The 18,146-nt window shown below is 40.8% G+C and overlaps 1 pseudogene; it reads left to right on the forward strand.

The window, feature by feature from the left end:
- Window positions 1-386: 386 nt before the first annotated feature.
- On the forward strand, window positions 387-1,381 carry LOC131503516 (uncharacterized; annotated as a pseudogene).
- The last annotated feature ends 16,765 nt before the right edge of the window (window positions 1,382-18,146 follow it).

Here is an 18,146-nt window from a genome sequence, read left to right on the forward strand (position 1 = left end):
CCCTAAGCAAGGAACAGTATATCGGTGTTCTTTGAAAGGGTAGAGTAGTTATTTCAATTTGGCTTTCAGTGTGTTGCATGACAAGGCACTTAATTAGCTAAAACCCTCTTAGAGTCATGTTTGATTGCAAGTTGTGTGTACTCTCCACCGCTAAGTGTCATTTCATGTTAGATGGAATTAATGGAGGATGAAGCACCCGTGCATTCACCTCTAGGACAACACTCTTGAACTCGTGAACAATTATGGGCCTTCTCAGGTAAGATTGCGTGCAGGTCTTTCTCAAGGGCATAATCTGAAACACAGCCAAACCTAAGGCAGCTTTGGGCAGCCCACCGTGATAAGATATGCAGACATTGTGACCTCACAAAGCGCCTGGTCTCCTAGCAACTGCGGTGTAACTCTCACAGCCTGCCTCCTGATTTGGCTTCATGGTAGGAAATTCATTAGGGTCCTGAGGCGGCCGCGAGACCTGGCAAGCGCAGCGGCCCCTAGCGGCCTCACATCCTGAGCGGCATGAAGAGGCGGAGGCGCTGGCCCAGGGCGGCCTTGGCCCCAGCAGCCATAGGAGGAGCCTCTAGCGCTGCAGGAGGGGCCATGCGGAGGCAGCAGCCCCCGAGGCCCGCCTCCAGACGCGCCCGCCAGCTGCCAGGCGGAGGCGCCACGGAGCCCGGACGGTGGCGGTCGGCCAGAGGAAGGTGCCGCCCCCGCCGCCACCATCCCGGGAGGATAGCAGCCCCCGTAAGCACGCGGCACCCGGGCTGTGCTCCAGGGGCCGCACCCTGGAGGAGAGTGGAAGGGCGGCCACCCCGACGTTGACCACCTTCCCCACCATCCGCGTAGTAGGCGCCGTGTGGGTCGAGAGCAGCCTGCCAGAAGCGCTACGCCAGGCGCGCCAAGTCCTGGGAGTGAACCTGGAACCCGTGGTGAGACTCCGCCTCTTCCCAGTGCCTGGGCGGGAGATGCGGGCCACCGCCGCGCGACTTCTCAGCCCCGAGACGGGTTGTGCCTGGAGGGATGAACTAGGGACAGCCGGGACCGCGTCTCCCAGTGCACTTTACAGGAGAAGAAGCACCAGACGGTCCCGGCCAGCGCCCCCGGGATGCGGCGCCGCCTTCTGGGACTCCGGGGCAGCTGTGCCCTCTGCTGCCTCCCAGCACCAGGTCTGCGGAGGGAGGAGACCCCTGGACCGCAAGGGAGGTCCCCTTTCTTCCTAACCCCAGATTGAGATGTCTCCAGGACTGTAGGGGCAGATCCATATTCTCTCTTGTTCCCTCATTGGTCTGAAGTCTTCAGAAGAAGCTATTCCACCCCCACCCACTCCAAAGGAAGTTGGTTCCATGCTTGTGTAATAAACCTAGAATTTCCTTGCTGTTCACCCACCTCTGGCTCCTCCCGCCTCATTTTCTTTCTTTCTCTCCTTTTTTGACTGCCACTCTTTCTGGACGAAAGATGGAATATGTGTGGAAAGTTGTTGCAATAGTTGGTATTCTCAATACCAATGGCAATAGTGGGTATTCTGAGTCCCACACCTTTCCGAGTTAACTGGATTCCAACGCTTTGACCAAGGATATTTTCGAAGAATTTCTAAGAAATTCAAGCGTATCACTGTTAATAATGTAAGGATTTGTATGGCTTTGAATGTCATGGGCTCGGTGATTACAAACCAAAAGATCCAAAGTTCAACTGTGTACACATTCTTAAGACGTTTCTAAAGATTTTATATTGAAATGTAATGTTTATGTTTACTGAGCTCCTAAAGGAAATGGTAGACACTCGGGAAGTTTTGTTGAGTAAAATTAACTTGGGAAATTCTTTATAAGTTGGTAAAATTGAAAGTGCATTGAGAAACCACACGGTTTCTATTAAAAACCAATGAGTGATTTTCAATAACTAACTAACTAACTAACTAACTAACTAACTAACTAACTAAATAAATAAATAACTGGTGCTGGTTATGGACATGGATGGAATCCACTCGGAAATGACTTGGCTTTGTACCAATCTCACATACTGATCTGGGAATCTTTCCAGGATAATTTATTTTAAAATGGAAATCACATAGAATAAATGAGTAGGGGTAAGTGTGGTGACTAAAGCTGCATACATAATAGCCGTTGGAATTCTCTGAAGTATTACTGATATAGAGCGGTGGTACATTTTTTTTGGCACCAAATAACTGGTTGAGGTTATCTTTGGGCAAAATAGATTTTCCTCACTTGTTTTTGTCGTTGTTGTTGGATAACAGGAAATATCCACATTACCAAGCATCACTCTTATAAATATCATGGCAGTTGGTTAACAGTTTTGCTCCAGGACTTTCCTTTATTATCTTATGTCCATGCACAGTTAGGTTGGCACGTATTGGTCTTTTGCTTGGCAATCAAAGACCAGAGGGATCAAACAGGAGAGCCACACAGAGTACTTTTCACTTTCATGAACGTGTTTATATCCTGTGGCCCAGCATGGAATTCTGGATTATCCAAGTGACCTCAGTTATTGGTGGCAGCGAGACTTAATGGTTTTTAGTTAGTGGTGCCGCAGCCAGATTTTACTGCGATATCGGAGGGGCCAAGGAGTGAGTTTGTACCACTATTCTTTCAAGTTTAAGTGTTCTGCAATAGAACCATCCATCCCAGGCTGAAACATGACCTATTAAATCTTCAAGATTACGGTTTCTCTCTGCTTGGCAGCTTTTTAGGGCAATAATGAGAGTTGTGATTTTTTTTAATTTTCTTTTAATGTTTATTTATTTTTGAGACAGAGAGAGACAGAGCATGAATGGCGGAGGGTCAGAGAGAGAGAGAGAGAGACACAGAATCTGAAGCAGGCTCCAGGCTCCGAGCTGTCAGCACAGAGCCCGACGTGGGGCTCGAACCCACGGACCGTGAGATCATGACCTGAGCCAAAGTCGGACGCTTAACCGACTGAGCCACCCAGGCACCCCAATAGTTATGATTTTGACTCTTGGGCTTGTAGAGTTCAAATGGCATAGCTTCCTAATATACAGTTTCCAGTAAGCGTCATATTCTTTTTTTCACTACTCAGTGATAATGTGTTGTTACAAATACTGCCACATGAGTAAATAAAAGTGAATAATTATTTAAAAGATGCAGAGGGTTAAATTATACTCGTGTCATAGGAAGCTTATATAAATTTTCGTTACTAGCTTCCATTGCCAATGGTATTTGAAATACAGAGGTATTTCCCAAATTATCTGTTTTAGCTAATTAGCCCCTGAGGAAAAGATACATATTTGTACAACTTCCCTATTGTATGTAATTGCATAATAATTAAAAATGAATCCAATGACCATATTAGAATGTAATTTCAACATATAGCTTATCGAGGTAGCTTCCCAGAGGGTTTTGAAATTAGATGTAGCTGGGAGGATAACTTAGCTCAGTACAGCTTTGAAACACAACCATTGACACCATGCAGTTATTTGTACTTAACTGAGAATCTTAGTTTTTCCCTGCTATACCTTCTTATTTTATTGCACTTGAACTTGCATTCATGCTTTGGGTTATCTGGGGTATCTGATTTCGGTTTGGATCTGAATGTCCATCCTAAATTCAATATGTTGTTTAGCTGGTCCCTTAAAAAATATTACCATTTCTAGTTTAAAAAATAGGATGTAAAAAAAAGAAAAGTCTTTGTTTTTGCCAAGTGTTCTTTAGCAAAACCTTGCTGAAGTTTTGTTTTACAACTTATATAATGTGAAGAAATAACTAATAGAGTTGATTCATATATTAATAGGAAAATGAAAGTATTTTATATATCCTTTTGGGCAGACCGTGAAAAGGAACTTGACACGGTGGGCTTTCTGGTGAGGCATTCATTTACTGTATTCTAAAATGAGTCTGTGGTTAGGTTGTACAGATTTTTGAAATAAATCCCATAGTCTTGATTCATTCTCATACCTTTATATCTCATATGGCACAAGGAGGAGGGAGTTTATGACCTTGCTATGCTTGAGTGCCTATATGTGGTGACTGGCACCTCACATAAGCTTTTGAATTCCTGATGTCATTTTTATCCCCCTTCTACTTGTCACCCAGAAACTTACTTTTCCTTACAGAACCAGTAATGTTATAATTGTGGAGAGCAAGCTTCATTGTTGTTTACTGTCACTGTTGTGCTGTGTGTTTTGTCCAAGTTTGAGGACACAATTGTCCCAGTATAATTTAAACCGGTGGCTGACACATATTGATTTGCTGTGTGGAAGCAATACTACTATTGTTCTGAACACTGTTGAATAAAAATGCATGAAACATATTTGGATACAAAAAAATCTGAGCAATTTTGAACTCATAGTTTTTTGGTGTTCCAAGGATTGCCACGGAGCTCTTAAAATGAGTGTTTTTAGTGCATATATAATTTATATATATAATATTTATATTATTTAGTGCGTATATATATTATATACTGGATATATATATGTGTATATATGTATACATATATGTATACACATATACATATATGTATATATGTGTGTATATATATATATACACACACAGACACACACACACACACACACACACACTTATATATATATATAAGTATATATATATATATATAATTTGCTTTATTGGTGTGTTTAAAATATTTTTGGTAGATTGTCATGTCTTATGGGAATTAGAAGTCAGTTGTTTGTCATGGAACTGAATTGTGTTCTTGGACAGTTTAATGTGCACCTATGATTAAGATTTACAATCTGCTTGTACTTTTCTTTTTAATGTATTAACTGTAAATACGTGTTAGAGAATATGCAGTGTCTGGCTCTTCTAATGATGTTGGAAAGTTTTTGAAATGTAATCTTATGTTTGCGTGTGAATTGCAAACAATGTGAGAAATTTTTATTTCTTTTGTTAACATCAACATCCTGGAAGCCTGGAGATATGGTTTTTGTGCTATTTTGGGAGTCAACAGTATGTCAATATCAAGTCTGATGATCTAGCGAATCTCTGAGACAATGCTTCATGCCAGAGTCCAAACCATTACCCAGTTTGCCACAATAAAGACTTTAAAACTGCATCAAAGTTCATTTGAGTCCTGACTCCAACCCCCTTCTAGCAGTGATAGAAAGCCTAACACTCACGTATTTTTATATTATAAAAGAACGTAAGTGTGCTGCATAAGAGTAGCAGCAGTAAAGGCTGTCCTAGAGAATAAAGTAAAGCCAGAATTTTCAATACAGCCTAGCGGGTAGACATAGAGTGCTAGCAAGGGCAGGATTCATAGTATTATGTGCCCTGGATTTGTCTTTGTGTGTGAGTTCCTATCAATAGTTGGAGGCAGCAGCGTCCTAACTGTGGATCACATTGACTGCGGTGGGATGAAAGATTGACCACTGGAAACCATTAGAACTGCACGTAAGTTACAGAAATGCTCTGTGCTTTAGCTTCCTGAAGAATCACATGTGGTTAGTAAAATAAACTATTGGACTACTGAAAGGATTAAAAAAGGATGGTAATGGGTGAACACATAGAAAATGCTTCATAAATGCTATTAATTGGAGGCATGTGGGCTGAAAATAAATATATATGCTGAGAGGTACTGGCGAGTTTCACATCCTGAAAATAGAGTGCGGTCTGAGAAAGCCAAAAGACAAATGATGAGAAAGTAATGTAGGAGTGGGTTTAGTTGACGAAAGAAACGGCAGGAGGTGAGGTAAATTAAGTTGATTCATTAGGTAGTTTTCACTGTTGGAGGTTTTCTAGACTTCCTTAGATATTTAGGGTCTTTTTGTCCTTTGTTCTGAAATATATTTAAAACATATTGTTATGTATATTAAACTATCTGAGAATTTATACAAATAATAAGAGTTACCAATCACGGACTTGCCAAATGTCAACACGAAATTTTCATTTTGGGTAAGCTCGGTAATGTTTGCTTTCAATCCGTGTGAGTTTACATGTAGAAAACTAAATTTGAAGCAATATGTGTGAGTTTCGTACTTCCTGTGTTAAGGGAGACAAGTAAGTGCAGTAGTTTGATTTGAAATAGCAGAACGTTGTTACCATAGGGAAAAGATAGCCTCACAGTTGAAGCATGGACACACTCATCTGTAGATTTGGGTCTAATGACTGTGACTTAGCTCTCATTCCACTGCCACCTGCAGAAGGAATAACAACATATTCTAGGTAGGGGAGCAAGTCAAAGTTACAGTAGCTGAAATTAACAATAAAAGAATTTCCCTAGATGGAATTTATCAGGTGGTAAGAAGATCAAAACGGAGCCTGGCTGCAGATTTTACAAGAGCAATGACTTCTCGTCAGCACTCCCTTGTCTTGGCAATGTCACCTTACACAGAAATTTATAACATGCGCAACATATCCAGAGCCCAAAAGGAAAGCAGTGCTCAGAACAAGATGGGACAGTATGGCTCCCAAGCAAAAATGAATAAATATTCTAGGGGACTCATAACTGAACTTCTCTTACTTTGAAAGGTATTCATAGAAATGTTAATGTTGAGATTTTTCCAACTACTGAAAAAAGTTATATATATATACATATATATATATATATATACATATATGTATATATATACACACACACATATATACATATATATACACATATGTACACATATGTATATATGTACATATACAAATATATACATATATATGTATATATACATATACACATATACATATACACATATGAATATATACATATATACATACACATATACGTATATGTATATATACATATATATACATATATATATTTCTCTCTTCTAGGATGTTTTAAAGTACATATTCTTTAAATGTTTAGTAGAGACAGTAGAGAAAAAAGGGTGTGATTTAGGGGTCTGCACTCAGATTAAACTAAGATTACTGAAGTATAGTATACATTCAAAAGTACATATATTATTTTTTTCATGTTTGTTTATTTTTGAGAGAGAGACACCGTGTGAGCAGCGGAGGGCCAGATAGGAAGCCACAGGATCGAAGCAGGCTCCAGGCTCTGAGCTTTCAGCACAGAACCTGATGTGGTGCTCAAACTCACAAACCGTGAGATCATGACCTGAGCCAAAGTTGGACACTTAACAACTGAGCCACCCAGGCACCCAAAAAGGACTGTATGATTAAAAGTATTCTGAGCACAGCTTGATGAAGTAAAGTTCAATATACTTGTGGAACCTGCACTCAGTAAACAAGGTACCAGTACCCCAAGGGACCACCTGTGCCTCTTTCAGTCATGGTCTATCTCTCCTTTGGGACAGGAATTATTCTGACTTCTTACAGAATATACAACTTTTGCTTGTTTTGGGACGATAGAGAAATGGAATTGTGTGTCCTACACCTAGCTTCTTTCACTCAAACTTATGTTAGTGATATTCATGTTATTGTATGTATAGATCCTTTATGCTCATTGGTGTATAGAGTTTCATTATATGAATAGTTTACAATATTTCGGCAACTCTTGGTGGACATGTAGGTATGTTCTGGCTTAGGTTAATTATGAATGAAACTTCATGAATATTATAGGGCACGTTTGGTGAACATGTTTGAGAATAGTATTTATTTATCTAGGAGGGAATTTGCTGGGTCACATGTCATCCAACTTCTCAGCTTTGGTAAGATTCCTCCAAACTGTTCCCCAAATGGTTATACCAATTTACATGAACTTCTTTCTATAGTAGTGCCTGCGTAGTGTCTGTGAGCTCTGAATACTTGATAGCCTTCCCAACACTTGCTAATATGGTCTTTTTCATGTTATCTATTCTGGCAGGTGTACAGATTTTTTTTTTTATTTGAGAAATTTCAATCTAGGTATTGTATACAAATAGTTAAAAAAAAAAAAACCCACAACATCCAAATTGCAGATCAGGACTTGCAGTAAAAAAAAACAAAAGCTTTGTTTCCCCCACGAACACCTCTTCCCCAGAGGCAACACTTTCTTTTGTATTTGTTTTTTCTTTTTTTTTTAAATCAGCGGTTTTTTTTAAACACGCCATTTTGTATGAACAATTTTAGATTTAGAGAAAATTGCACAAAAAATACAGTTTCCTCACCCCCACTAGTTTCTATAGTTCCTTGCACTCACGTGGATACGTTAATTATAAGTGGTGGATGAGCCATCATTGATTGGCCCATTATCATTAGACACATTATCATTACTAACAGTTAGGGTTTATTTTGTGTTATATAGATTCATAAGTTTTGAGAAATGTAAAATGGTATGTACCTACTATTGCAGCATCATACAGAATAGTTCCACCACCCTAAAGTGCCCTGTGCTCCACCTATTACCACTATCTCTCTCCCCCTAAACCCTAATAGCCACTGGTCTTTTTCCTTTCTCCGAAGGTGTTTTGTTGTTGCTGTTGTTGTTGTTGTTGTTGTCGTTTTGTTTTGTTTTGTTTTGTTTTGTTTTTCCAGAATATTATCATAGTTGGAAACGTAAAGCGTATGGCTTTTTCGGATTGGATCCCTTCACTTAGTAATCCACATTTAAGTTTCCTCCATGGCTTTTAAGTAGCTCCCTTTCTCCCTCTTTCCTTCCCTCCTCTTCTGTCTCTCTGCCTTCCTTTCACTAAGGGAGTTTATTTTTTAAAACAGCGTTTGGTTTCCAGAAGAAGACTGGAAAGTGCAGAGTTCCCCTGTTCTCCCTCCTACCCCCCAAAACATAGTGTTCCCTATTGTAAACTTCTTGTGTCAGTGTAGTGCATTTGTTACAACGGAGGAGCCAATATGGAAACTATTATTAACGAAAGTCCCAAGTTTACCTTAGCATTCACTGTGGTGTGCAGTTCTGTGAGTTATGACAAATGCACAATGCCATGGTTCAAAGCATTTCACTGTCTTCAAAGATGTTTCACTGTCGTAAATATTCCCTGTGCTTCATCTATTATTCATCTCTCCCTTCCCCCCTGAGTTCCTGGCAACCACAGGTCTCTTTACTGCCTCCATTATTTGAGACAACACTTTTAACTGTTCCAGGTTTATATTCTTTTCTTAGGTATCTTCATGAATGTAAGTAATATAGCATACTGCTGCTTATTGATTTGTCAGTTTTAAGCACCGTCTACTGACTTCCTATGTGAAGATGACGTATAGGTCGCTTAAGCCACCTGTCTTCTCTCTCCTCACCTTCCGATATATTTCTGAACTTCTATCTTTATCCTGTTTCAGTCAGGTCCAGCCAGCCGGTGAGTCACTATCGGTATTTTAAAGAGTTACCCACGTGATGGGAAATCCCAGAAGCCAAACAAAGGATGGCGAAGCAATCAGGAATTAGTATCGTCAGAAAGCTGTTTCCACCCCCAGGGCTAGAGAAACTCAGAACCATACCTAGCAGGAACTGAGAACATCAGAGAAGAGGCTCTTGGAAAGAAGCTAGAATTTGGAGGAGATAAAATCACTGGTAGCAAGTGGAGTGGGAGAGAGAAAAACCTCTGGGCTTATACCTTCCTCCCTTTCTCCCATCAAACGCCCATTGGTCAAACCCCTCTGGAAGCCAGTTGGCAAGGAACCAGGAAACACAGTCTGTAGGAGAAGTGCAGGAACTGGATCTGAGGGCAAAAAGACATAATGGATGAAGTTACATATATGGACCAGTTAGGGTTCTCCAGACACTTAGTATCAATAGGATTTGGTTCACAGGATGACAGAGGCTGAGAAGGGCAGAGCCAGGAGATCCAGTAGTTTAGTTCCAGGCAGACTCCAAAAGCCTAAGAATCAGGAGAGCTGATGATGTATGTTCCATTCCAAGTCTGAGTCTGAAGTCAGGAGACCACTATCGCAGCTTGAAGACACTCAGATACACAACAGTGGATTCTCTCTTACTCTGCCTTTTGTTCCATTCAGGTCTTCAATCGATTAGTTGAGGCCACCCAGTGTTTGGCAAGGCAATATGTTTTGCTTAGTCCACTGATATACAGATGTTCATTGTACTAAGAAATGTCCTCACAGACTCACTAGAAATAATGTGTAACCATATATCTGGGTACCCTGTGGCTCAGCCCAGTTAAAACATGAAGTTAACCATCACAAGATATAATTTTATGCATGTATGTATGTATGTATATATGTATGTATGTATGTATGTATGTATGTATGTATGTATGTATGTGTGTATGTATGTATGCATGCATGTGTGAATGAATATATGTTATTTGAGAGAGAGAGAGAGAGAGAGCGAGAGAGAGAGAGCGCAAGCATATGTTCAAGCAGGATAGGGGCAGAGAGAGAGAATTCGGAGAATTCTGTCAGTGCAGAACCTAATGCTCATCTTAGTCTTATGAACAGTGAGACCATAATCTGAGCCAAAATCAAGAGTTGGATTCTGAACTCACTGAGCCACTCAGGTACCCCACAAGATGCAATTTTAAAATAGAGACCTATTTCTCTTACCTGTACTATCATTTTTCATTCCTTACATTGTAAGATAAATGTCTTCCTCACACTTGCTGCACTTTTTCTCGGTCTCCCATCAGCTTTGGACTTCTGCTTGTCATTGTTGTTAATACTGGTATTATGCTCTGCAATCAAGTCTCTTTAGATTGTTCAAGGTTGATTCTAAAACTTGAAAATTAATAAGTGGTTTAAATTATTGGGATTATTAAATAATATGCAAACATTAGAATTACTACCCTTTTCCTGGAGTCCTCGGACCTGCTGAATGAGGACATCTCTGGGATCAAGTTGAAATGGGTCCTTTTTCTTTGAATTCCATCAGTGCTTTAAACCATGCCATGTTTCACTTGGCTCATTCAGACTAAGACCATCTTATGGATATTTTCTGGTTCTCCTTAGTTTTCTAATTGCACTTCTTTGTTTTATTGCACCCTTTCAGTGTTTTCAAATCATGCCACTTATGACATCTTCCTGTCAACCTCAGAGGTCTCTTACTAGACCCTTCTTTTTTCCTGCCTCATTTAGGTGGTGACTCAGTAGGTCTGCTTCATAGCTTCCTTCCTGTGATTTTCCTCTGTTATGGTCCCAGTTTCTTTCCATGCTTTCATGGTAATATGGCTATCTGGGAAGTTAGGGAGCATTTAAAAGCCTGGACTCTTGAGCCCGATGGCCTGGGGTTAGACTTTACTTGTTCCACTTACCAACTGTGTAACTTGGATGTTGGATGAGTTCTTTGGCTTCTTTATAACCCTATTTCCTCCTCTAGAAGATAATAATCGTAACTGTATATACTTTATAAGTTTGTTGTGTGATTAATATGTAATAACATGTGAAAATAACCCATAACAGTGTCTGGCACAAAAATAAACACTGTTAATGTTGGCTATTATTAAGTATAAGTTTTCTTTATTTTTTTCTCCCCTAGTTTTGCTGGAGTACGCCTTCAGATAACTTCCTAATGAAGAATGAATAGAATCAAATGTTCTGAGTCTTTGCACGTCTGAAGATACCTTGAGTCCACTCTCAAATTCAATTGATAATTTTGATAGGTGTAGAATTCTTGCTTCTTTTTTTATTTTCTTTATTTTTAATTTTTAAAGTTTCCCTCCACATTAGTTAGCATGTAGTGCAACAATGATTTCAGGAGTAGATTCCTCAGTGCCCCTAACCCATTTAGCCCATCCCCCCTCCCACAACCCCTCCAGTGACCCTCAGTTTGTTCTCCATATTTATGAGTCTCTTCCGTTTTGCCCCCTTCCCTGATTTTATATTATTTTTGTTTCTCTTCCCTTATGTTCATCTCTTCCACTCATAGAATTCTAGAGTCTAATGGCCAGTTGCCCCTTCCATCGATTATCCCCTAATCACAACACCACTGGAACTACAATATCTGCTCTTTAGAGTGTTTTTGACTCACCATCACTTTCACCTTCTTGTATTTTTCAAAATCATTCAGTACATCTGGCGTATGCTTAAGGAAAAGGGAATGGAGGTCCACCTTTTGAAGGGCATAAAAGAGAATTTATGAACATAGTTTAGACTGCCACAGCCTGTCTGCTGGCCTCCTATTATTCACTTTCATCCTGCATGAAAAATATCCTCACCCTACCCCAAGAATCCTCCCTCTTAAAGACCCAACCCTTGTAACATCAGCTCAAAGTCCAAGATATTTTTATCTAAATTACGTCCAGGTGTGAATGAGTCTCCTTGGGTGCACTGGTCCTCGACTACACTTCCAATCTGAAGACTTATCAATGAAGACCTATGAATTAAGCATACAACCAAAACGGGCACACAGAAAACACACACACACACACACACACACACACACACACACACACACACACACACACACAAAGAAAAAACAAACAAACAAACCAATAAAACACAACCATTTCTGTTCCAAAAGAAAGGAAGGAGGTTATCATGAGATCATGAGTCACTGGTCCATAACAATTCTGAAGTTCAGCTGGCACAGATAGGCAGTCCTTTCATTGGGTCTTAAGGCCTGGGAATGATTTTCCATGGCTCTAGCTCCTCCGGGGTTCTGGCTTTCAACCTCCAAGTCATTCTTCCCTTCTCATGAAAGGTAGCCTGTGTCTACAGCCTTATGGTTGTCTCGGCCTACTTACTGGTTGTAGGAGTTTGTGGGTCCAAAGCCTTCTTTCATTTTACTCTCTGGGATTAAGTAAACCCTTCTCTACCATGGACTTTTTCAAACCTTTATAAGGAAAAACACTCCTAAACTTCAAGTTGTATTGTAACAGAGAGAACCCTGTGCCTCACAGTTTAGTCTGCGAGGGTATGCTATGAGAGAGAACACCGGTATTCTCCAAGACCCTTCTTCGTTTAGGACACTTTTCTAGCATCTTTTCCCCAACGTCATCTGCTGAGTGAGGTTGGTAATAATTTCACCTTCAATAAGAGTGACATTATTGATGTTATCTGTGCTAACAAAACATGAAATTGTATTTGAATGGCATTGAGGAAGGGCAAGTAGTATCGTTTAGGGACGTGTTCAGCTGTCACAGAAAGGCTGCCACCAGTGGCATGAACAAAGAGAGTTTTACTCACAAAGAGGCTGTACGCTGTGCCCCATTAAGGCAGCAATGTCATCTGCAGCAGGCTGCATGGAATGGCAGAGCTGCCAATTTCTTTATGACCCACTACAAAATTTTGGGAAAAAAGGTAGCAGCCGTTAATATAATATTACCAACATTTTTACCACTTACCATCTTCAAGATGCATCACATGTGTGAGCATTTCAAGCTCACAGCACATCTGTGCGGGAGAATTGTTGATGTCTTTTGGAGGTCATTCGTTTTCTTCTTACGTCAAAACTTAGCTGTCATATTTCTAGGGCATGTGGCTTCACCAAATCCCCTCCTCGGTTTCCTTTGCTTATCAATGCATCAAGCAAACTCATAGGAATTCTAGAAGTTAATACTTGTGAGTCATGGACAAACCAGTTCTGCCTTATCAAATCACATTAAATACTCATGCCATTCAGTGTACTCTCAGATGAACCTTTGGAAGATGCTCACTCATGTATTAGCGTTGCATTTCTGTTGGCAAGAACCTTCCCTCCTAGAGGCACTGTAACTTTCATATCTATTAGTAATTGCCAATGAAGTAGAAACCAAGAGTTTTGTTTGTCTTCTTGTTGACACGTTATAATGTATACTAAGTTGCCCCGTTTCCTTGTTTAATTTCTTCGCATCATATACCAACTGCAATATCATCACGGAACAATGGTGGCCCCGAATGTAGCATCACCAGCTCTGGAAACTTCAGATATGGCCACGGTAACAGTTAGGGTGGACTCCAACCAGTTCTTGGCCACTTGGGCTTGTCTGATTCTCTCCGTTTATCTACCTCCCACCCCACACCCCCACCCCCAGCAGCAGTGAGAATATGGTTAGTCAGTGAATCTCCAGCAGATCCAGATGCAGACCATTTCTCTGGATAATCTTTATGGTTGACTGTGGCCTAGGTAGCAGCACTGTTTCAGACAGAAACACCTGATTTGGGTGCCATCAAGCAGTATCTGTGCCCTGCCTGAGAAATGGGACAGTATGCATTTCAAACACTTCAAGTCTCCACTTCTCCCTGCAGACTTCTGTGTTTTGTTGCTTTCATCCACCTACCAAAGCAACCCCAACTTTATGCTAAAGAGAGTGGGCCTCGTGTGTCCTTTGCAGATTGGAATGCTGTTACTAGTTTGGGTTATCTTAACAAAAACTGGCAATTATCTAAAAATATAGAATTCTGTGTGAATTTGGAATCCGTACCTGTAGTAAGCCCTCCATGATTCCATTGATTAGGGAGAGATATCAGACCATACTGTAAGAAACCCTGCCTTCGAATGCTACAGCTCTATGGACTTTCAAAGCACTATTTTTCACCTGGTTATCAAAAGTCGTTAAGTCTTTGTGAGTATACATTCAGAGCTTTTTTAAGATCTGGATCGTAGTCTCCAATTTTTCATTACCTTCCTAACCCATTTATTCCCAGAGTTCTCTTCATTTTTGAATCGTTCTGTTGGGCCTTTGACCACACCTGTCAAATAAAAAATTTCCTCAAATTGAATATATGGACATTTAAGAGCAGTCACATGTTCAGTGCCCAAATATTTTATGATTTCCGTTAGGAGTTTATTCTGTCTGTGGACGGTGAAGAAACAAATGTCTGTTTCTTTTTTCCCCACATAAGTAAGTAGATGTGCAAGGCAGAATGCTAGGTACCTGTCAAGGGTAATAGGACATTCAGGAGTGTAAATAAGATTTCTGTCATCAAAAAAAGGAAAAAAAAAGATTATTTGATGAATTAAGATAAGCTTAAAAGATTGATGAACTAAGATAAGCTAAAAATCTCTAACTGACACTATGATAAAGCTCATCTTTAAAGCTTGCTTTGTGTACTGATATTATTCCTTTTTTCTTGAAATCTAAAGAAGCTTTTCTCTTTGGCTCTTAATATGAAATGAAAAGACACTTTTCCCTTATATGTTCTTCTGCCGTTTTTAGGCTGAGCTTTTACAAAAGGCTTTTATGTATTCATTGCTTTTTATCTTCATCCTTTGTCCAAAACAAACCTTGAGATTGGGAACGATGTGGACTATTTCTAACCCAAGCTCAGAGGACTTAACTTCTCATAAAACCCCTCAACTGAGGAGGCACTGAACTCCTATCATGGAGTTCCTTGTGCAGCCCATGGGCAGGATTCCACTGAAGTAATTGATAGCATCATGGAGACCCTGTCTCTGGAAGGAACTAACAATAAATAAGGATTTGACCTTATAGGCTGATTTTCCTAGAAATCTAGGAATCAAGAGGGACAGAAGTGGGATGATGGGAGAGGGACACTGGAGATGTGCTGAATACACAGGTTCACTTGAAGCCAACTGAGCAGAGGAAGGTTCTGCCCTGGAGGAGCTTGGCTCAGCAGGTTTCAGCTCCCAATTGTTATGGACTTAGTGAAAATACACTCATGAGAGCCTACGTGAAGGATGCCTCCAGAACTCTAAGAGGATTCATTCCTTTCTTATGTCTATTTTTATGGAAAGTGTCTTGGGGGTGCTTACTTCACCTTTGTGTGTCCACAGTTCTCCTTCCCACTATTTGTGTTGTCATGAACCTCCTTACATAGCTGTTGCTGCCCTCCTAGACCATGTGTTCCTCATGGGCAGGGCTCACCTTAGCCATCCGTGTGTCGTTACTACAGTGCCAGCCATGTGCAAAGGACCCTGTACATACTGAATGAATGCAATGTGTTTATGGGGTTTCAGGTCCCAATTTTTACAGAAGAACTAGCTGTCTCACTTCAATTTTATGTGTAACAGCAGCAGTCTATACTGGGGATTCTCTCCACATTCGCTCTTTTTACAAACACCTGTATAATCAACTTTTGATGAACTTTTACCCTTTTGTGATCAGATGAATTGGCTGGAACCTTTGCCATCTCTTACGATCTTATTTGCAACCCATTACCACTTCAATTCCCTGTCCTACACTAAATTCTTGCTTAGCAAGAAGCACTATAGTTCAGTGACTAAGAGTGTGGCCCCTGGAGCCAGGCTGCCTGGGATCTAAACTCCTATTTTGCTCTATTTCTAGCAGCAGACCTTTGGACAACTTACTTTTTCTCTTTGTTACTCAGTTTTCTCAGCTGTAAAATCAGGCACAACCTAGTACCTTCACCACAGAGCTCTGAAATGAATTCAGTGAGGTAACAAAGGTAAAACACTTAGAATAATGCATGGAACCCCCTTAACTGTGAGTCAGTAAACACTCGCCTTTATTAGTGATGTAACTACGTTTTTGACAAAGTCGCTGCTTGCTTACTGAAAACCTCCATGTTGGCTGTGTTGAATGTACAGAACAGGTGAACTATGGAAGGCACCATGTCAGAGTCAGGCTTACTTGGTAGAATGACGTCCAATTCCCTGATGCTGGTGATTGCAAGAGGATACTCAAGGGCACAGAGAGGCACAGAGAGGCACAAGGCCCTCGGGACAAACCCATACCAAGATGATCAGAAAGCCATAGGAAAACAGAGGGAACAAACTAATTTTACTTTAGTTCCCACCATACACCAGTACAGTTCTCTGCAATTCACACATGTTCCCCTCTCAAGCAAACATAACAGGCCTGTGGGAAAGGTATTATTATTCCCATTTAACACGTAACTAGACTAATGCTTAGAAAGGTTAAATAACTTGCCAAACATCACATCGATGTGGCAGACAGGATTTGAACCAGCACCGGTCACATCCCACTGCCTCTGCCAAACTTTAGAAACATCTTTGGAAGAGGTGAAATACGTTAATCACAATCATGCGCTGAATAACATAGGACTGGGTACTATAGGCCCAAGCAATCCCAAGGCGGGAAAAATATTAATTTCCGAAGGCTATTTTGCTTACTGTTATATTTCTCAGAGCGCACAGCGTAAGTGTTCGCTCTTTGTGAAATGAGTGAGTTTATGAGGGAATGGATGAAGTGTGAATACCTATGCTCATACGATTACACCGTGTAGTTTGGTTGAGGATCTCGGGACACTCTGCCTTACATCTTCACTCAGCAGAGTAACGGGAACATTAGAGCTGTCATAGCAGGTGAAAGAGAAGGTTACTTATCATACCACTTGTCCCAAATTACTCGTAGGCCAGCTAAAAAAGCAGCACACAAACATAAGACAGTGAGAGAGAGCAGGAAAGCTCAGAGAGAGCGAGAGAGAGAATCCCAAGTAGGTTCTACACTGTCCGCACAAAGCCTGATGCAGAACTGGAGCTCGCAAACCATGAGATCATGACCTGAATCGAAAGCAATACAGTCACATGCCTAACTGACTGAGCCATCCAGGTGCTCTCACCTTTGTTAAGATTGGAATTCCCAGGTTTTTACGTAGATAAATGACAGATCTTACCAACAACAACAAAACATATTAGAAGGATGGTTGAAAACCAAGGATTGCAAGATTGCAGTAAGGACATAATATGTGGGAGTAATCGGGGTGGGTGGGAGGAAGAAAGGGCCAGGGGGTAGATTGGAGGGTCTGTAAATGGAAGCTGACATTCTAGCAAAGGTGGAGCCTTGTTACTTCCACTCTTTAACTCCAGAACTTGTTGTCCCCAGCATGTGGTGTCCACTTACCATATGCTTCAGAGCTGGAGGATGGATAAGCTGCCCATTGTAATCAGGGGAAAACATTCCACCCACAGAATTCACTAATTGGCCTGTTCTATAATGTTTACCCTCTTACTGGCATTGCTAAAAGCACCTACTTTCTCTATACCACCATAGAACAGGTGGATTTTCCCTTGTCAGCCTTTGCTCACTTGCTTGTCAGTTTATTGGTCCACCTGTGGCTTTATTCACCACTCACCGAAAACTGACTGAGGGACTCTGTGTGCCAGGCTCTGTTCTCGAGGTATACCCCTGCCTCCATGGTGGTTGTGGGTAATTCTTGACTTCTGGGCTTCCAGCTACTACGTCAGGTGGGGCTCTCCATCACCTTCTGTTGCTTTTTCATTGTCATTGGGCAGGTGTCTGCCTGCTTCTTCTCTCTTATTATGTACACGGTAGAAATCAGTGCTTTGGGCATATGGATGACTGCAGTGAACAGACTCCTGGACGTGTCTTTTCCCTTGGGGAATTTGCATATTTGTGCATATTTGTGTCTCAAAATCTAGTTTATCCTAGAGGTAGACATTTTTAAACAAAGCAAACACAGTCCAGAAGGGGCTCAAGAAACAAAATCGTTGGATGTGTCCCCGAGCCT

The sequence above is a fragment of the Neofelis nebulosa genome, chromosome Y, assembly GCF_028018385.1.
Source record: "Neofelis nebulosa isolate mNeoNeb1 chromosome Y, mNeoNeb1.pri, whole genome shotgun sequence".
Lineage (NCBI taxonomy): Eukaryota > Metazoa > Chordata > Mammalia > Carnivora > Felidae > Neofelis > Neofelis nebulosa.